At 42.2% G+C, this 22,321-nt stretch overlaps 1 protein-coding gene across 2 annotated transcripts in view; it reads left to right on the top strand.

Moving 5' to 3' along the window:
* The first annotated feature begins 10,260 nt into the window (after positions 1 to 10,260).
* The window catches only part of CKAP5 (cytoskeleton associated protein 5), a 114,387-nt gene continuing 102,326 nt past the window's right edge, over positions 10,261 to 22,321 (top strand). For both annotated transcript variants that reach the window (XM_006865066.1, XM_006865065.1), the window contains exon 1: positions 10,261 to 10,349. The gene's annotated coding sequence lies outside the window, so the exon portion shown is untranslated. The remainder of the gene's footprint in view (positions 10,350 to 22,321) is intronic.

The raw sequence follows: 22,321 nt of genomic DNA, 5'->3' as shown, positions 1-22,321 counted from the left end.
GTGCTCATCTTTCTCCTCCCATCCCGTAACTGCTCCCAAGCCCTCCAGGGGAGCTGCTCCCGCCTGAGTCCATAACTACCTGTGCACAAGAAATGGTGGCACATTGAGAATTTAGACCTGGATGTTACCACAGACCTCAACCTCAGGCACTCAGTCCTGGGCCCCTTGGAATTGGACTCAGGAACGATTCCTTATCAGTACAGAGGTTTTCCCCCACCCTCAGTGCCTGCCCCACAACAACCATCAGAAGTGGTATGACCGCTTCTTGGAGGACTTGCTCACCAGGACCTGGGCAGGGAGGGGCTCATTGGGTAAAGAGAGGGATGGAGGACAGAGGCTGAGAGAAGCAGGAAGAGTCAGCCCAGCTGGTATGGGCCTCTGGGGCAACTCCAGCCTCAAGGGTGTTGGTGACATGAGAGAGTTATAGGGGGTAATCAGGCCTAAATGTCTACTGCAGGCAGTGGATGTCATTCTACCCTCAAAGGCATGGGTTGTTTCAGTTGCAGAGATACTAGAGAGATCTGGGGTGGCTCAAGTTGTTCTTTCTTCTGCTCGAAGCTCTAGAGCCTTCTTTCTCTACTTTCAGATGATGGGGGTCCCTATCACACGGCTATGGATTAATATGAATTCTTTCCTGGTGCCACCACTGGCCAGTACCTTTCCTAAGTCTTTTACTCTTAAGTCACCAGGGTGTGGGTCAGTGGTTTCAGTGGATGTTGGAACCCTGGATAACACTGAGTCCCTGCAAAGTCTATTTAAGAAACTCTGCCTAGACCAAACCTAGCATTCCCACCTGAACTTTAATATCCACTCCCTCTCTCCCTCGTTCTCTGGGATACTGAGGAAAAAGAATCTGAAACAGCCTTTTTTAAAGAAGAGCCAGAAGTTTCCATAATTGGTCAGAAAGAACAATTGAGTCATAGACTTAGGGCACCCAGGGTCTAAAGGGAACTATCCATGAGGTTGAATCTCCTATGTCCTCTCTCAAGTGCTCAGGGATCTAAGGTAATGGACAGAGAGCCTGTGGCTGCGGTGTGGTGAAGTTGCCATTCCAAAGGGACTGACTTTTCCTTGCTGCCAGACCATCACGTAGATCATGGTCGTACACAACAAAAACAGCATGTGTCTCACTCAGCTCATTTCAGGGGAGTTGACACTTTGGCTGACCTAGAGACTTCTACCTAGCTCTTCACTTGATTGCTTAATTTACTTTTTCTGACATAGCCTTGTGACACCAGCAGTCTCCTAAGCCCTATGGTGAGGAAGGCTAAGTAAACATGTAAAAGAGCAAGCAAAGAGTAGAAAGGTAGAGGGAACCACTGATGATGCCTGTTGGCCCTGAAGCAGACCCAGACCTCTCCCACCCAGGAATCAGCCATGTCAGGGGCTCAGAACAGGGGAGAGGGCTTCCAGATTTGAAACATCTCCTGTGATGACTGGTGTTGGGAACATGCGGGTGAAAAGGGGCAAGATCAAGCCTTTTCTGGTCAGTTCTAAGACTACTAGAAACAGATGCCAGCCAAACCCTTCCTCCTGCCTTTAGTAATCAGCCCCAAGTCTGGGCCCTCCCATTACAGCCAAGCCTAGAAGTCTTTTTCAGTGCACATTAGTAGGTAAGGTTAAGATGCCACTTCTGGGAGGAAAGGGAGATGTTTCACACTTGATGGGGGTAAAAGAAGCACTTTGGGTTCTGAGGCTCATGGTTAGGAAGGAAAAAGTACAGTGGCATTTTCTTGACTGGAAAGAGGGGAAGGATCTTATTGCACTTGGGCTATTCCGAATGTAGAAAGGACATATTTGAGGAATTATCTCTTTGAGCACTGATTTACTATGTAAAAAGTAAAACTCTCTGTCCTAAGCTAATGGAAGTGATTCTCCCGCACTTGTGTAATGGTTTTAACGTTACTCACTGGAGAGATTGGACTTTCTGGAGTTATTTAACCACTATGTTCAGTATTTTAGGACTTCATGATTATTTAATATAAATTTAGCTTTACTTAATCACCTTGCTTGGCTTGGAGTCATGACTAAATACTGCACCTGCCCTGTATGGCAGACCCATGCTCTGGAAATCTGCTTTCCGACATCACCTCTGAGTCCTTGGGAACTGTGGGGACGGTGACGAGCGATCGATAAAGGGTGGGAGGTTAAGTATGGTTCAGCTCATCTTGAAGAGACAGGTCAAGACCAAAGCTCATTATGAAATCCTTATTTCCTCTAGAGGTGGGACAGACAATGAGTTTCATCTTGAGTGATAGTGTTTTGGAGGAGGATGGGGAACTGCCTAAGATCCACTCCAGACTCAGTGGGAAGAGGCAGCGTTGTCATTAGTGATGTCTCCCTCCAGAATCCAGAAGGCTGTGTCACGCATGTGTACCCTGTGTGTTTTATCTCTTTTCCAGGTCATTGAGGACTTCAATGTCACTCTTTGAAGTGATGATCACTGGCAAGGCTGTTTAGTAAGAAAAGATCTGGAATGAGGACAGAGAACTAATGCCAGCCCAGTCCTGCCACTAGCTCTGTTTGATCTTAGTCGAGTTTTGTAGTTACTCTAAATGGATAAAATGAACATTAAGATTGCTCTTAAAAAACACAACAACAACAAAAAAGCTGTCTTACATCTCATCCACTACAGCTCAAGGCTGGAACAAGGGACCCCTTCTCAGTTTCTCTGGATGTAATACCTCTCAAGGAAGATGGGAATCCTACTGCTTTCAATACCACGTGTAGAATTTGGTGTCAAGGTTCAATAGCTGATTTTCTAAACTACAAAGCATTCATAGACTAATACTCCCTCTCATTCATTTATTTCCTCCTATGGACCAGGCATCACCCAAGCACGAACAAGACATCACTCAGAGCTTCGAATCTAGCACACTTCCACCTCCCCTGCCACACACACACACACACACACACACACACACAAAGAGAAAAGCAACAAAGACAATAGCCTCTTACACTTAACTGACAAAAGGTCTAGGTATAATAAACTACAGTGTTTAAGTCTTCCAACTGTGGTGAGGAGTAGACGTGCTAGAACAAAGTGAAATAGATCAAGGACTACCACTCACCACACCATTGTTTAAAAAAACAACAAAAACACACACATTTACAGTGGAGACAGACGAAGGTCATTTTAAGTAGTGAAATCCTGCCTGCTGCACAAGCCTATATTCCTGTAGTCCATGGCCCCCTCCCAAAGCCTCAAGGTTAGGGGACTGGGACTGTCCCATCACTTCAGCAGAAGATGGGAGAAGAGAATGCACTGGATATCCTGGTCCAGGTCTTGACAGGAAGTGAGCCAGATGCAGTGAGATGTAACAGTGGTGGTTGTTAGATGACATCAAGTCAGTACCGATTCATAGCAACCCTATGCGTAACAGAACAAAACACTGCCTGATCCTGGGCCAACCTCACAATGCTTGAGCCCATTGATGCCACTGTGCCAATCCATCTCACGGGATCTTTCTATTCTCTGACCCTCCACTTTACCAAACATGATATCCTTCTCCAGTGACTGGTCCCGCCTAACAATCTATTTTCAGGCTATGAAAAAGCCCTGGTTCTCAAGTTCCCAGAGCAGATCAATGAAAAGGCTGGAATTAGATGATTGCTAAGATCATGTCTGGTAGCGTAGTGGTTACGAATCGGGCTGCTAATCTCAAGGTCAGCAGTTTGAAACTACCAACAGTTCTGTGGGATAAAGATGAGGCTTTCTGCTCCCATAAAGATTTACAGCCTTGGAAATCCTGAGCAGGGTGGCTAAGGATCGGAACCAACTCAACAGCACTTAACAAGGTCTCATCTAACCTGAATTTAGTATTTGTGTTCTTTCCAGAAGCTCTTGGGGATGAAATGAGAGTTGAGAATTCCTTGTCTGGTGTAAAACTTGAAATTAATATGTAGGTAGAAGGTGGGTCAAATTATAACAAATGACATGATTTTTCAAATGGATTACATTAAAAGTAGCCAGTACCCTACTTTCTACTTTGTACGAACAAACTGAAACCCAAGGTGAAACAATCTTCGTGAAAGAGTCCCATGGCATAAGTATTGAAATGTTTGCCAACCTGAACAAAACAAAAGTGCTGCATAGGAACTTACGAAGCACATCTAGAAGAACTGAGAGGGCACAGATTCTAAGTGTAATGCCTGGATATTCAAGAGGATCCACTATTAGAGTTGAGTCCTTATCATGGTTGAGAAACAGCTTAAATGATATATTTTCTTCATACAGGAACGTAACTCAAATGACTCACTGAATAGGATGTATGCGTTGGTGTGCGTCAGGCAATCTTTGTCCCGAGGCACTTCCTCACTTGCCCATTTATTTTTCCCTTCAGATCTTTTCTCCATTAAACAGCTGTCAGAGGATAGTAGAACTCAGCATAGAGTACAGTTTTATCTCCTGCAAAAGCTCCAACTCACAATTTTAGACTCCTTGATATGGTGTTAAAATAGACCCACACAACCTAATTAAGGGTCTAAGTTTACACCTAAGGCTGATGTTTACCCCCAAGCTATACACACTGCTTATTTTATTTTAACAAGACATAAGGAAGCCAAGAACTCTCACTTATCCTGTCCTTCTTAGTGGTTTTCCTTACAGTCCCTAAAAATTTGTTGATAGCCTGCTAATAAGGTTCCTATCTCTGCCTCCCACCTCCTTCCATGTTGGTGGGGATGATGTGTCTGTGGTCAAAGTTCTTGGATAGCCTGCATTCTTGGGGCTATGCATAGAAAGGGAAACTCCAAAGAATAAAAGATATCCATTCCTTCATTCAACCAGCACCTATTAAACACACCAATTGCAAGCTAGAAAGAAAAAGCTTTGCCATTTTGGAGTCAAGGCACGACAACCCACAGCCACTTGCTTTCTGTGTTAGCATTCCCAGGGGTAAGTCAGGAGGTATCTGGACCTACAGTTGAATGGAAGGCAACTCTTCTTCCAACAGGAAAGTAGTGATACCTTGACAAGAAGACAACTTGTGAGAAAGATAAACTGAGCACTGTTCCAGCTCTTCACAGGCTTTGTAAAAAATGCCCTGTGCTGTTATTTAGTCACAATGTCTGGCATTTGTTCCCTTCTGGTTACAGTAATATAAAGTGTTTACTGTGATCTCTACTGCCCACGGGCTTTCACTGCCCCTAAGAAATACCCTTCTTATGGAGAAGAACTATTGAGAGGCCCTTGGGATAAATAAGGCACACATAGCACTAATGTGTAGATAAATGCTATTTGATGGTAATCCTGGGCTGTGAAAGAGCACTGGCCAAGCACTTACTGAACACCTACTGTGAGCAAGGTAAGGAGCTCTGGTAGCGTAGTGGTTATAAATTAGGTTGCGAACCTCAAGGTCAGCAGTTCGAAACTACCGGCTGTTCTGTGGGAGAAAGATGAGGCTTTCTGCTCCCGTAAAGATATACAGCCTCGGAAACCCTGTACAGGGTCACTATGAGTCGGAACCGACTCCACGGCACATAACAACAACGATGAGTAAGGTATTACTAATGTGCCGGACTGCAAAGCCGTTTGAATTGCAAGTTGGCAGTTCAAGCTCACCAGCTGCTCCTCGGAAACCCTATACAGGGTTACTATGGGTCGGAATCAAGTCTACGCACTTACCAACAACAAAGCCTAACATGATCTGCTTCTCTCCCTCCCGCCTCCCCCTCCCCACAAGTAGCTAGCAGACTTGTTGGCTTACTTTGTAGATCCTGGCTGGGTTGAGACCGCATCCACTGCCTCCTATTTCTGCTGCCTACTACTCTGCTCCAGCTATACTGGCCTTCTGGTTGCTCTTCAAACCCTCCAGGCATGCTTCCACCTTAACCTGGCACAGTTGTCCTCTGGTTGGTACTTTCTTCCCCTAGATATACTCATGGCTAACTTCTTCACCTTCTTCTAGTCTTTGCTCAAATGTATCCCCAATGAAACCTCCTCTTGCTCAAATGACCGTTGTTTTTTTTTACCACCTCCCCCACTCCCTTTTATCCAGCTTTATTCTTTTTCCCATTGCGCATATCATCTTATAATGTTCAATTACATACAATCTAACTTACATGTTAATTGTCTATTCCCCCCGCCCCCCACTGGAACATGAGCTCCATGAACGGAGGGCATGTGTGTGTGTGTGTGTGTGGTCGATTTGGCTCACTGTCCCAACTGTCTAGAACAGTCCTTGTGCATACTAGGTGTTCAATAAATATTTGTTGAATGAACATACAAATTAGTAGAATCAGACATTTAATGTCTATCTTCTAGTAGGGCTGCATTTAAAACATACAAGTTTTTTAAAAAAATGATTTTGCCTTCCTATTCTGAAACCCTTTAGGACCCAGACTCCACATATCCTTTAATGAGCAAATTTCAAGTTACCATCACCCTCTCCTTAAGTGCAATATTTGGCTTATTTTCAGTAATATTTTTTAAAAAGTAAATGTGCCAATGACGGGACGGAAGAGGACTATTTATATTTCCCACCCAATCCTTAAGGTCACCTTGACCTTTCTGTTTTGATGGTTGTTCTTTCCTTCCTCTACATGTGGACCTCTTCTCACCTTCCAACTTTTCATTTTCTTTACTTTTCTCCTCTTAGCTTTCATCCACGACCACCATTCCATTTCTTCACTCTATGAGGTGATTTTCAAATCTGAGTCCTAACCTCTTCTGCCAATCCCAGTCCTGTATTTCCTAGAACTACTTAGATGATTCCACGTAACTATCTCATTGGTACCTAAAAACAAACATTTCTTAAGACTAGACTCCTGCCTTCCCCTTGAGACTGACCTCTCCTGATTTTCTACTTCCACTTGGCCAATCACTGCCTTCTCAAGGCCTAGGCTCAAAACCTGCCACAGTTTTTGACTCATCTCCCTAAATGGGCCCCACCCTAACCATTCAACTAATGTGGTCAGCTGCCAAAGTGTTCACTATCTCTTGAATCCCTTCACATCAAGTCCACCGCCATTACCTGATACCAGTGTCCTAACCGGGGTCCTATTTCTCAGCTGTAACCCATTTTAGACAATCAAGCTAATTCATTTTCCTAAAGTGTAGTACTGATTTTGTCAGTCCTTTGCTCAGAAACCTTCAATAATTCCTCATCGCCTATTAAAATGCAAATGCTTTATAATACTAGCATTCAAGGCCCCCAAGAGTTGTTCCTGGCTTTCTCTATCTTGTATCCTAATATTTCCCAACATGAACCCTGTCCTAAAATCAAATCCACACATACAATGTACTTTATTGTCTCTAACCCTTTACTCAGACATTTCAGGCCCCTTCTATTAAAATATGTAACATATCAATGAGAAAAATTAATTTTCCTCCCTACTGAATCCTGCTCTTGGAAATTTTCCTATAATTACAGGGAAGTTGCAATTATTTTTCAGGCATTAATGCAAACACACATTCATATATAATATATGAATCATTCCATAGATGCTTTTGTGTAACTTGCCTTTTTCCAATTAATTAAAAAATTAGTATATTTTTCTATACCAGCATGAATAGATACAACATTCCTTTAAACAGTTGCATAGTGTTCTGTTGAATGGCTGTTCCATAGTTTATGTATCAAATTTCCTATTGTTGGACATGTCATTTCCAGGTTTGTTTGTTGGTATGATTTTGGCTTGGTTTTCTATCATAAGTAGCATTGCAGTGAACATCCTTATGCATTTTTCTTTGCATACTTACACAGATGTGTGGAATAAATTCCTAACAGAGGCATTACATTTTAATAATTGCCAAACTGTCTTCCTAAAAGGGTAGAGCAATTACATTCCCACTGCATTAATAATTGGCACAAGCCAATCCTTGAAATGTGAAGAGAATTCACATCCAATGCTTTTAATTCACAGCTTTCTCCATCTCTGACACCAGTTACCTCAAAGGCGTTTTTCTCTCTGCTCCCAAGGACCTGAGTAAAGTATTTTCAAAAAGACTGCCCGCACAGCCCTCTTCCATCCGCCAGGCACCTAAGGCCAGATCTTCACAAATAGGCGCCCCCCCACCCCCCCGCCCCGCGGGTCTGGATGGGTTCCGTATTTCTAGAATGATGCACACAAGTGAGGATGGCGAGACTTTGGACATGTTGTTAAGTGCCGTCAACTCACTTCTGACCCATAGCGACGCTGTATAGGGTTTCCGAGGAGTGATTGGTGAACTTGAACTGCCAACCTTGTGGTTCAAACTGACTTTGCAGTCCAGCATATCAACCCACAGCGCCACACCAGGGCATATTATTGGTGGTTATGACTCATAGCGACCCTGTACAGGGTTTCCGAGACCGTAAATCTTTACAGAAGCAGAAAGCCTCATCTTTCTCCCGGGGAACAGATGGTAGTTTCGAACCACCGACCTTGAGATTAGCAGCCCGATTCATAGCCACACTACCAGAGCTCCTTACGTATATTATTATTTGTTGTTGTTATTGTTAAGTGCCATCAAGTTGGTAACAACTCATAGAGACTTTATGCACAGCAGAATGAAACACTGCCCTATCCTGGGCCAACCTCACTATTGTTGCCACGCTTAAGCCCATTGATGCTGCCACTTTGCCAATCCATCTTGCTGGTGGTCTTCCTATTTTTTTCTGACCCTCCACCTTACCAAACATGATATCCTTCTCTAGTGACTGGTCCCTCGTGACAATATGTCTGAAGCATACTATTATATTATTGTTGTTGTTAAGTGCCGTCACATCGGTTCCGACCCATAGTGACCCTGTATAGGGTTTCCAAGGAGCAGCTGGTGAGCTTTAACCACGGACCATGTACTTCAAATGACTTTGCAGTCTGACGCATTAGCCCACAGCGCCATGGGGCATCATGCTTAGTAGACAGTCAGCAAAACCAAGGAAGACCCTTAAGGAGATGGATCGATACAGATACAGTGGCTGCAACAATGGACACACACACAATGATTGCCAGGAGGGTGCAAGACACCCTTTGTTCTGTTGTACATAGAATCGTTAAGAGTCAGAATCCACTGATGGCACCTAACAACAATATTTTCAGAAACAGAGACAAAAGGTCACATTTTTGTTCAGCACATCCACCAAGCATGTGTTTGAGTGTCTATTTCTCCAAATCCTGGCCAACTCAAGGTTGTTAAATGTCTTCATTTTAATCAAGATTTTTGATAGAGCTTTGATTTTTAACAAGTGTAACTGTTCTGGTAGCGTAGTGGTTACGAATCAGGCTGCGAACCTTAAGGTCAGCGGTTCGAAACTACCAGCCGCTTTACAGGAGTAGAAAGATGAGGCTTTCTACTCCCGTAAAGATTTACACCCTCGGAAACCCTGTACAGGGTCGCTATGGGTCGGAACAGACTCGACGGCACTTAACAACAACAACTGTAGTTTAATTTGCTTTGACCCATTCCATCTTGTTGACAATCTATTTATCCTTCAAATCTCAGATTAAAAGTCCATTTCCTTTACAGACCTCTGCCCCTTAATTCTCCCTTCACAAAGCATGGACAGGGTTTCATGTAGACAGTTCTATACTACTTTGAAATGTAGTGACTTTTGATTTCTCTTTCCACCAACTGTAGATCGCAAGTTCCTTGGAGTTAGGGACCTGATCTTTTTCATAGGAACATGGATGCAGTACTTACTATACAAGAATTTTAGAGGTCAGACTAACCAAGCTCCTGACTATAAACAACAGTATTGAACATTAGCAGAATGAGTTACAGTTCATAAAGGCCTTCCCCGACATTTCTAAATTGTTATATTCAATCCTCATACTCCGCTGGTAAGGGAAACAAGGTGTTACCCCCATTTTAGACTAGGAAACTAAGTTCCAAGATTTGTTAACAGTAAAGTGATTTACTCAGTAGTAGATCCAAGATCTGAATGCACCATCCTCGCCCCATTCCACTACATCCAATTGCTTTTAGTTTCCCTCATAGCACTTAGCTGCACAATCAATATTTGGTGAAAGAAATGACTGAAATAATGTCAGATGTAGGCAGCAGCTTACGCATCTGAAATTAAAGCAAATGTACTGCAGCAGTGAGTATACAGCTCTTCTACACACACCTCTCGCCCTTTAGTTCAGGATCGTGGGCAGCTTTCACTTCAGCGACCCTCTATCCCTTCTGGATGCACGCATTCTCATCCTAGTAGGCAGGGCACAGTTCCCAGGGAAACACGATTGCGCGCGGCCCCTTTAAGACTGCGGGCGGCGCGTGCCCACAGTCCTTTCAAATGGGCCAATAGAAGGGCGATGGGCAGTCAGTGGCGGACCAATAGACAACGGTGACACTGCGGGGTGTGCGGCGGCCCAAGCGGTTTTAAACGGCTTAGAGCAGGCCCCTCGGTTTTGACCCGGCTGAGGTGAGTGGGCGGTGGTCCTGACCCACCCGCTCAGGTCCGCCGATCCCGGCGTCGCGCGCGCGGAGGGGCCCCGAACCTCGGGCGGGAGACTTCTATGGGCGCGCGCCTCTCTTGCCCTACGAACCCGGCGGGCCTGTGGCGGCGAAGCGGGGCGGAGGCCTGGGGACCCGCCGCTGGGAGTCCGTGGGGAGCGGGCGCGCTTGTGCGACCGAGGCCGAATTGGGATCCGAGTGAACAGAGGGGTGCGGACGGCAGCGCTCAAAGCGAGAGGCGCAGGGCCGCGCCCAGTGGCTAAGATGTTCTGGGGTTGGGGCGGGGGGCCGGGCGAGCCGGCCCTGCGATCGTGTCCCTGGCCTGATTGTTTAATGAATGAATGAATAAGAGCTGGGAAAGGAAGGCTGTGGTGGCTGTGCAGGGCCTGCTCGCTTCGGATCGTGTCGATCCGGGGCATGGCCGCACACCTGTGCTCCTACCGGCTTGCTGCGATTGTAACGATTCTGATCCTTCAGTGCTCTGTGACGGCCGGCTTTCTGTGAGGCAGCAGACGTGGAGTTTGGTGTCCTGAAGGGCTTGGGGACCAATACAATAGCCAGCGGTGTAGACTCAGCAGGCCTTACTACTTCAAACTCTTGACTTTTTAGCTCGGGGAAGATAAAGCTGACTGCTCCCGTAAAAATTTAGTCTGGAAACCCCAAGGAGCAGTTCTACTTTGTCCTACAGGCTTGTTGATGAGTAGGAATCCGCTGGAAAGACAGTCACCCTGCCACCACGGTAGTTGCCATGCAGGAGTGAAATACATCCCGTTTTGTATCTGGGATAGGAAATGATGAAAGTGGTGTTGCCTGAGTGTGCACTCCAGGTTAGAAAATATACTCGGGCTGATGAATCTTCAATAGTGAGATTTTCATTCAGCATCAGTACTGGGGAAGTGGTTTGGGCAGAACTTGCTCCAAATTTATGCATGGCTCTCATTTAATTCTCAGGGGGAACCAAGGCATCAAATCATGGCCTAGAAATGCCGCCTGTCTTATTTTATGTCTAATTATAAGTTATTGAAAAGTCATTTTTAGAAAGGTGAGCTCCTCCTTTCTCCATTCTTATATCTCTAAAAAGTCCTATTTGGGCCTCAAGATTAGCAGCTGCCAATACAGGCATTTGAGACATTTTGTTGTTGTTAAAGTCATTAAATATTTGGCCTTTTCATAAGTGACTAGACAAGATGTAGCGTTTCAAAAAAATTGATGATATAGAAGAAGATGAAATCAGTTAATTTTACCAGCATAAATGAAACCTAGCCCATAAGTTAGTGAGAAAAAAACGTTAACACAGATTTTCACTCAGGCAATAGCAAGCAAAGGTATTCCATAACAATAAATTGAACATCTCATACTTCACAAGTTTTGATCATCAGCATTGAATTATGAACAGTGGTATGAGGTAACTCCATCACAACTAAAGTCTTTGACAACTGACAACTCATTTTAGCAGCAGAGTTTTACTATAATAAATGTGAATACCTTAATATTATGACTACTGTTCTAGGTTTCAGAGAAGCAGTTAAAAATAATAAACAACTTTAACACTGCCTTAAAACCATGAAACCAAGTCCACTACCATTGAGTTAATTCCAGCTCATAGTGTTCCTATATAGGGTGTCTGGGGAGCGGCTGGTGGATTTGAACTATAGGCTTTGCTGTTAGCAGCCCAACACTTAAGCCACAGTGCCACCAGGACTGCTTTATCAGTGCCTTGGTGATGGTGGTGATTATGTGCTGTGGGTGGAGTCGGTTCCGACTCACAGCGACCCTGCATAGGGTTTCTGAGACTATAAATCCTTTCAGGAGCAGAAAGTCTCATCTTTCTTCTGCAGAACAGCTGGTAGTTTCAAACTGCTGATCTAAGGCTAACAGTCCGATCTGGAATCACTATGCTACCAAAGCTCCTTAGGATAACGTTAAAAGTCTTGGAATAAGGCTAGGCTTTCTTTTGCTCCTTTGATTTTATGAGGTCTCGTTCATTTATTCAACAAATATGAAGATTGATGCCTGTGACGTGTTAAGCACTGCTCTTGATTCTAGGAATACAGTGGTCATCTAGAAAAAGATAAATCCCCTGACCCGAGGGAGTTTTACACTGTTAGCTCCTCAACAGTTTGCTGTAGCAGATTGTAGTTTCTATAAATCCTGCGCTCCAACTCTATCCCTTAGAACAAAATAAATTCTCAAATACATTAGCACTGTTGTTGTTAAGTGTCATCAAGTCGGTTCCGTCCCATAGTAACCCTATAGAGGGTTTCCAAGGAGCAACTGGTGAGCTTGAACCACCAACCTTGCAGTTCAAACTGACTTTACAGTGTAGCGCATTAACCCACAGTGCCACACCAGGACTCCAGATAATATTTATTGAGTTGGGTGCCACATTTTCTCTTTTCTAATCCTCACAACACCATTAAAATAAAACTGAGTCTTAGAAAGGTTATACATTTTACTCTGATCATACAACTAAGTGATGGAACCCGAATTCGAACCCAAGTTAGTCTGTCTCCAGGGCCTTTGTTAAGGTTCTTAACCCAGGTCCAGGTCTACCACTGCCACTCATAGTAACCTTATAGGACAGAACCCATTGGATTTCCCAGGCTGTTATCTTTAGGGAGGATTTTTTTTTTCCATTATACTTGTTTATTTGCCATGTATTTTCTTTCAGGTTTGTGAAAAGATAAGGAATGAAAGCTATCCCAACTACTTACACATAAACTATTTCTCTCCAGTATGCCTCGTAAGAGATGTGTTCCAAAAGATGAGAAACAGCAGAAGAACTTCCCCACATTCATAAAAACCATCTCTACATTGAGTTAACATGTTTAGATGGGGGTGGAATATTAGACTTTTCCACATTCCCTCCATTCATAAGTCCTCTGGCCACTCACTGGGAGCTCTTGTATGATTACTGAAGGACTAGTGTTGTTCTGGTAGCGTAGTGGTTACGAATCGGGCTGCGAACCTTAAGGTCAGCGGTTCGAAACTACCAGCCGCTCCGCTGGAGAAAGATGAGGCTTTCTACTCCCGTAAAGATTTACACCCTTGGAAACCCTGTACAGGGTCGCTATGGGTTGGACCCAACTCGATGGCACTTAACAACAACAACAAGTGTTGTTAAGTGCTGTTGAGTCGGTTCCGACTGTTTGTTGTCAAGTTGATTCCAACTCATAGTAGCCCTGGTGATGCAGTGATTAAGTGCTTAGCTGACAACTGAAACTTTGGTAGTTTTAACCCTGTAGCCAGTCTGCAGGAGAAAGATGTCTTCTGTAAAGATGGCAGCCCAGGAAGCCTTTTGCACAGTTCTACTTTGTCTTATAGGATCACTGAGTTGGAATTTACTTGGTGGGAACAGAGTTGGTGTTTGTTTATCAGGGCAATTACCCTGCCTACTTGATAGACCTCAAACATATTAAGCTTATTCTTTTTGGTCTTTGCTGTTTGTTGCCTGGCATTCCCCATCTCATTGGAACCAAACTTCAAGTCTGCCTTTGTATTATAGGCTCTCCTCAGGTCACAATTCAAATGTCTTTTTTTTAAAAAATGCTTTTATTGTGTATAGTGAAGGCTTGCAGGAGAGATCACCATTTTTACATTCAGCAGATCATTGTAATGATTTCAACACCTTCCATGTACCCTTGGTGGTGGTGGTGGTAGTGGTGGTGGTAGTGGTGGTGGTGGTGATGTGCTGTGGAAATGGTTCCAATTCATAGCCATCTTGTATAGGGTTTCCAAGGCTGTAAAGTCTTTACAGGAGCAGAAAGCCTCATCTTTCTCCATTGGAACAGCTGGCAGTTTCAAACTGCTCTTCCCTCTTGATGGTCTTTGGGTCCCAGTCTCTCACACCCTTGCCAGCATTTGTTGTCCTCTGCTTTTTTGAACTTCCACTGTTACTGCTGATGTGAGATGGTATCTCAGTGTTATTTTAATTTGCATCTCTCTAATGGCTGATGATCCTGAACATTTCTTCATCATGTTTGTTGGCTACCAGAATGTCTTCCTTGGTGAAGTATCTATTCGTGTCTAGTACCCATTTTTTAATTGGGTTATTTGTCTTTTTCTTGTAGATGTGCTATAGTTTCCTATAAATTTTAGAGATTAGTCCCTTGTCTGATGTGTCATTGCAAAAAAAATTTTCCTATTCTTTGGGCTCCTTTTGTACTCTTTTGATGCACATAAATTTCTAATTTTCAGTATTTCCTAGTCATCTGATTTGTTCTCTCTTATTTGTGTGGGTTTTTTTTTTTTCCATGTTTGATAGTCTGCGTATGCCATATATTAGAGCCCTTAAGTTTGTCCCTATTTTTGCATTTAGAATTTTAATCCATGTTGAGCTAGTTTTCATATATGGTGCGAGGTGTAAGTTCAGATATCATTTTAAAGAGGCTCTTCTAAGCTCCCAATTAAAGTAGCCCTCTTAATCAACCTCATTTCCCTCATGTCTTAGTATTTATTGCTAGGTAGGGTATTTATTGGGAGCACTATGACTTTGTAGGATAATCACTGAGCTGCAGTGATTATTGAACACAGGGTCGGTGGTTCAAGCCCACCAGCAGCTCTGCAGAAAAAAGATGAGACCTTCTGTTCCCACAAACATTTGTGCCTTGGATACCCTATATAGAGTCACTATGGGTTGGAATTGACTAGGTGGCACTTAACACAGCAATATGATGTTTATTGCTTCCTTGTATATTTTGTTGATCATGAAAGAATGGCACAGATTTTTCTTCTAACTTATAGCCTCAATGCTTCATGTGATGCCTGAAGCATGATGTTGTTGTTAAGTACTGTCAAGCTGGTAAACCTGAGCCACCGACCGTGCGGTTGAAACTGGCTTTGCAGTCCAGCGCATTAACCCACAGCACTAAACCAGAGTAAGTAGATGCTTAAAAATATTTATTGGACAAAATGGCCAAAACTACTATAGTGTTTCCTGTAGTGATAAGAGGTTACGAGAGGGCTTCAAAAATTGGGTGGAAAAAAATCCCATTATCCTTTAATTCCATTTGCCCATGAACTTTTTGAACCCCCTCATATATATAACTAGTCAGTTGGTTGTATTACTGTCTGTAGATATGAGCAGTGTCTCAACAGACAAATTCAGAAATTCTTCAACTAAGAAAACTGGGAAAATGATAGATTCATATTTGTGGCAACAGGGTAGGAAGATAAATCTAGCTCCCGCCTTCCCCCTACACACATCTTTTTTTTTTTAAGTTTACAGAAAAATTGAAAAAAAAATGGTATCAAAAGCACTCATACACTTTTTACTTAGATTCACCAATTTCAATATTTTGTCATGCTTACTTTATATCTCCACACATATGTGAAGAGTATGTATGTCTATATACTCCCCCTCCACCCCCCGAACCATTTAACCAGGATCCCTTAAATTCTTAAGCAGTTTTCTGAGACTAAAGTTATCTCTTGCCTGTCCCCAATGCCATTGTCACATGTAAGAAAATTAATGTAATTCACAATATCATCTATAATAGTCCATATTCAGATTTTCCTATTGTTTCCCAAATGCCTTATAGCTTTTTTTTAATACAGAAATTAATCAAAGTTCACACTTTGCAGTTGCTTATGTCCTTGTTGTTGAAAGTGCTTTCCAGTTGGTTCTGACCTATAGTGACCATGTTTAGGATTTGTCTTTTTTAATCTAGAACAGTTGTTCCATTTTCTTTCATTTTTATTTATAAATTTTATTTTTTAAATCAGTTTTAGATTTACAGAAAAACTGAGCAGATAGTACTGAGTACTCTCCCCGATACAGTTTCCCCAGTTATCAATGTCTTCTATTAGTATAGTACATTTGTCACAATTAATGAACCAACGTTGCTGTTGTTAAGTGCTGTGGAGTCATTTCCAACTCATAGCAACCCTGTATAGGGTCTCTGAGGAACTGCTGATGGGTTTGAACTGCTGACCTTGTGATTTGCAGTTCAGTGCTGATCCACAACGCCTCACCAGAATAATTAAAGTTCACCAGTTAAAAATAAGTCAGTCATGAAAGGGCACATATTGAATGAGTCCTACTATTATAAAAAGTCAGGGAAAGGATTATATACAGAAGGAAAAAAAAATCTTTGATGGTTACGAGGGATGGGAGGGAAAATCACTAGCTAGACACATACTTGTTTGGGGAAAGGAAAAGGCAGGTTGCAATAAGGGAGTGACCAACCCATCACAGTATCACTAAAGAAAAGGAAGACTTACAGAAGTGTACAAAGTTAAATACTATTACAGACACAATCCTGCATTATCGGAAATAACAAACATTAATCTACAAGTGGATATACAGGCAGACTGGCAAGATGAACAGGTATAGGTAGGCAAAAGGGACTGTACTCACAACTATATATAGATTTGGAAGGTGGTATTTCTATAAACACATTTGTATGTACTGTAATAAATATGTTGTTGTTAAGTGGCATTGAGTCAGTTCCTACTCATAGTGACCCTGTATAGGGTTTCTAAGGAGTGAATGGTGGGTTTGAACTGCTGACCTTAATGTTTATCGGTTCAGTGCTTATCCTATAGTGCCACACCAGGACTGTAAATATATCCATCTTATATTGTATTAGAGCAAACAGGGAGCAAAAGTATGTAAACTTCTTAGCCATAACCAAACATCTGGATGGCATGAGTCCCTGAACCTGGAGGCTTGGGACCATAGTCCTGGGAAACATCAAGGTCAACTGGTATAACGCAGTTCACAAAAACAGTGTTCTGCATCCTACTTTTGTGAATAAGAATTGGACCTAAAAGCTTTCAAGTACCATCTGAGATGCAACTGTTGGTCTATCCCAACCCAGAGCAGAGTGAAGAAAATTAAAGATGAATGGTTTCAGGGTCTTGGAAGCTGAAGTTCTTATGATCCAAAAGATTAATGGATCACAAGAACCTCAGCCTCCAAGACCCTGAAACCAGAAGAATTAGATGGTGCCCAGGCTACCATTCCTTACTTCTCTGAAAGGGAACATAATAGAGGGTCATAGATAGAGTGTAAGATTGAAGTTGTCAAGGACTTCATTCTTCTTGGATCAAGTATCAACACTCGCGGAAGCAGCAGTCAAGAGATCAGACGACGTATTACATTGGGCAGATCTGCTGCACAGGAACTTTTTGAAGTATTGAAGAGCAGAGATGTCAGCTTGAGGACTAAGGTGTGCCTGACCCAAGCCATGGTATTTTCAATAACCTCATATGGATGTGAAAGCTGGACAGTGAATAAGGAAGACCGTAGAAGAATTGATGCCTTTGAGTTGTGGTCTTAGAGGAGAATACTAAAAGTGCCATGGACTGCCAAAAGAACCAATAGATCTGTTTTGGAAGAAGTGCAGCCAAAATGCTCTTTGGAGGCCAGGATGGCTAAGCTTCGTCTCTCATACTTTGACATATTGTCAGGAGGGAACAATCGCTGGAGAAGGATGTCATGCTGGGTAAGATGGAGGGTCAGAGAAAAAGAGGAAGACCCCCAATGAGATGGATCGGCCAGGTGGCATCATTGATGGCGTCAAGTGTGGCAATGGTGGTGGGGTTGGCCCAGGATCGGACATTGTTTCGTTCTGTTGTGCATGGAGTTGCTATGAGTCGGTTCCGAATCGATGGCACCTGACAACAACAACAGATAGAGTGCTGGGTGGGTAGGGATTGTGGAACAAAACCCGGGAAAAAAAAGTTCAGGCTTACGGATATGCTGTTGTTGTTAGTGCCGTCGAGTTGGTTCTGACCCATCGTGACCCTGTATAGGGCTTCTGAGGAGCAGCTGGTAAGTTTTTGAACCACCAAACCTTTGCAGTTCAAACCAACCTTGCAGTCCAGTGTAGCAAGGTTATATGCATATTGCAAGTTGTTAATGAGTCTTCTTCCCATCCTGATGTCATGTTCTTCATATAATCTAGTTTCTTGGATTATGTGCTTAGCATACAGATAGAATAAGTATGGTGAAAGGATGCAACCCTAGCACACACTTTTCTAACTTTAAATCATTCAGTATTCCCTTGTTCTGTTCTAACAGCTGCCTCTTGGTCTATGCATAGGTTCCTTATGAGCATAATTAACTGTTCTGCAATACCCATTCTTTGCAGTGATAATCATAGTTTGTCATGATCTACATAGAAGAATGCGTTTGCATAGCCAATAAAGCACAAGTAAAAATCTTTCTAGTATTCTCAGCTTTCAGCGACGATCCTTCTGTTATCAGCAGTGATATTCCTTGTTCCACATCCTCTTCTGAATCCAACTTGAATTTCTGGCAGCTCCCTGTCAATGTATTGTTGCAACCACTTTTGAATTATCATTTGCAAAATTTTACCTCATGTGATTTTAATGATATTGTTCAATGATTTCTGGATTCTATTGGATCACCTTTCTTTGGATTGGGTACAAGTAAGGATCTTTTCCAATCAGTTGGCCAGGTAGCTGTCTCCCAAATTTCTTGTTATAAACAAGTGAGGGTCTCCAGCATTGAGTCAGTTTTGGGGAAACATTTCAGTTGGTATTCCACCAATTCCTGGAGCCTCATTTTTCACTAATGCCTTTAGTGCAGCATGGACTTCTTACTTCAGTTCCATAAGTTCCTGATTATCTGGTACCTCTTGAAGTGATTAAAGGTTGACCAATTCTTTTTGGTACAGTGACACTGTGTGTTCATTCCTTCCATCTTCTTTTGATGCTTTCTGTATCATTCAGTATTTTGTCCATAGAATCCTTCAATATTGTAACTCAAGGCTTGAAGGTTTGTTTTTTTTTTCAGTTCTTTCAGCTTGGAAAATGCTGAGTGTGTTCTTTCCTTTTGGTTTTCTAACCAGTTTTTGCACATTTCATTACACTTGACTTTGTCTCAAGATGCCCTTTGAAATGTTCTGCTCTCCTCTTTTATGACCTCATTTCTTCCAGTCCCTTTAACTTCTCTAAATTAAAATAATAAGTTTAAGAGTCTCTTCTGGCATCCATTTTTATCTTTTCTTTCTTTTCTATCTTCTTAATGACCTTTTATTTTCTTTGTGTATGATGTTCTTGATGTCTTGACTTTTCTGGTCTTCAGTCACTAGTGTCTAATGCACCAAATCTGTTATTGAGATAGTCCTTAAATTCAGGTGGGATATATTCAAGGTCATATTTTGACTCTTGTTTTAATTTTCTTCAGCTTTAGCCCAAACTTGCGGGTGAACAATTGAGGATCTGTTCCATAGTCTGTCCCTGGCCTTGCTTTGGCTGTTAATATTGAACATCTCCACCATCTCCTCCCTCAGATGTAGTCAGTTTGGTTCCTGTGTATCCCATCTGGTGAAGTTCATGTGTATAGTCCATCACCTTGTATGTTGTTGAAGAAAGGTATTTGCAATGAATAAGTTAAGTATGGTAGAAGGACACAACCCTGATGCACACCTTTCCTGGTTTTAGACCACACAGTATCCTCTTGTTTTGTTTGAATGACTGCTTCTGGTCTGTGTACACGTTCCACATGAGCATGATTAAGTGTTCTGGAATTTCCATTCTTCGCATTATTATCTATAGTTTGTTATGATCCACACTGTCAAATGCCTTTCATAGTCAATAAGTCAACACAAGTCAACATCTCTCTGGTATTTTCTGCTTTCAGCCAAGATCCATCTGATGTCAGCAGTGATATCCCTTGTTCCACATCCTGTTCTGAATCTAGCTTGAATTTCTGGCAGCTTCTTGTTGATGTCCTGCTGCAATTGTTTTTGAATTATCATCAGCAAAATTTTACTTGCATATGATGTTAATGATGTTGCTTGATTATTTATTTCCCCAATCTTTGTTTGGAATAGGCACAAATATGGCTGTCTTTTAGTCATTTGGCCAGGTAGCTGACTTATAAATCTCTTGGCGTAGGAGAGCACTTTCAATTTTGCTTCTTTTTTGTTGTAACATCTCATTTGTTATTCAATTCCTGGAGCCTTGTATCTCAATACTGTCTTCAGTGCAGCTTGAATTTCTTCCTCAGTACCATTGGTTATTCATCATATGCTACCTCCTGAAATGGTTGAACATTGACCAATTCTTTTTAGTACAGTGACTGTGTATTCTTCCATCTTTTGCATCGTTCAATATTTTGCCTAATATTTTTCTTTGTCTTAGTTCTCTAGTGCTACTATAATCGATACATCACAAGTGGATGGCTTTAACAAACAGAAATTTCTTGTCTCACAGTTTGGGAGGCTAGAAGTCCAAATTTAGAATGTCTGTTCTGGGGAAAGGCCCATGCCTCCTTTAAGTATCTGTAGGCCTAGCATTCCTTGGCAGTGTCCATGTATCTGGACATCGATTGTTCCCTGGACCTGGAAGCTTCAAGTGCAGGGGCCCAGGTATAAAGGTAAACACTCCACTCCTGGCTCTTCTTTCTTGGTTTTAGTAGGCCCCTCTTTGTCTGTTCACTTCTCTCTCCTTTTATTTTTGTAAGATAAAAGATGTTGTGGGCCACATTACAATCAGGTCAGGGTTGTGATAGGATTAAGGATATTGCCATCCACCCTTAATCCTTTTATTGGTGTATCACATCAGATCACATCATGGGGAATCTACACATAATGTCATAAATATAATTTACATAATCACAAAATATGTATCAACTTGGCTGGGAATCATTACCACTGGAATCATGGCTCAGCCTGTTATTGTTAGGTGCCATTGAGAAACTTCTGACTCATAGCGACCTTATGCACAACAGAATGAAACACTGCCCAGTCCATCACCACCCTCACAATCATTGCTAAACTTGAGCCAATTGCTGCTGCCACTGTGCCAGTCCTTTTAGCTGGGAGTCTTCCTCTTTTCCGCTGACCCTCCACTTTACCTAACATGATGTCCTTCTCCAGGGAGTGATCCTTCCTGATAATAAGTCTAAAGTATGAGAAACAAAGTCTGGCCATCATGACTTCTCAGGAGCATTCTGGCTGTATTTCTTCCAGCACAGATGGATGTTCACCTGGTAGTCCATAGGACTTGTAATATTCTTTTCTAACACCATAACTCAAATGCATTTATTCTTTTATGGTCTTCCTTATTCACTGTTCAACTTTAATATACATATGATGCTATTGAAAATACGAGCGTGGGTCAAAAATTATACTCACTCCAGTTATATTAAAACACCCATCCACATCCATAACCGATGACTACATTGAGCGTGCATGTGAAATGATTCTGTTAAATAGATGATAGTGGAGTATGTGGTAAATCAGCCATGGCTCTGCCTAAGAAGTAATCCACGATGGACTTGGGTTTTAAAAAGTTTATGCAAAATGGGTACCCAAACAGCTCATGGAATAGCTTAAACAGAAGTGTTTGGCAACATCAATCTTTTCTCTGTTTATCATGTTATTTATTAGTACAGTTGTTTTCATTTTCTTCACATTGAGGTGCAACCCATACTGAAGACTATGGTCTTTGATCAGCAGCACTTTCAGCAAGCAAGGTTGTATCATCTGCATATAGCAGGTGGTTAATGAGCCTTCCGCTACCCTTGATGCCATGTTCTTCATATAATCCAGCTTCTCAGATTATTTGTGCAGTTTGCAGATTGAATAAATGGTGAAAGAACAGAACCCTGGCACACAGCTTTTCTGATTTTGAACTATTCAGTGTCCCTGTCTTCTCTTCTAACAACTGCCTCTTCCTCTACATACAGGTTCTTCATGAGTAAAATTAAGTGTTCCGGAATACTCATTCTCCTCTATGTCCATAGATTGTCATAATCCACACAGTTGAAATCCACACGGTTTATTGCATAGTCAATAAAGCACAGGTAAACATCTTCCTGGTATTCTCTGCTTTCAGCCAAGAGTCATCTGACATCAACAGTGATATCTCTTACTCATGTCCTCATCTGAATCTGGCTTGAACCTCTGGCAATTCCCTTTTATTTTTATTTATTTATTTATTTTTTAATTTAAGGTTTTTATT

This window comes from Chrysochloris asiatica, unplaced genomic scaffold (assembly GCF_000296735.1).
Source record: "Chrysochloris asiatica unplaced genomic scaffold, ChrAsi1.0 scaffold00075, whole genome shotgun sequence".
Taxonomy (NCBI): domain Eukaryota; kingdom Metazoa; phylum Chordata; class Mammalia; order Afrosoricida; family Chrysochloridae; genus Chrysochloris; species Chrysochloris asiatica.
The sequence above is the reverse complement of the archived record's forward strand: the minus strand, read 5'-3'. Positions and strand labels throughout refer to the sequence as shown.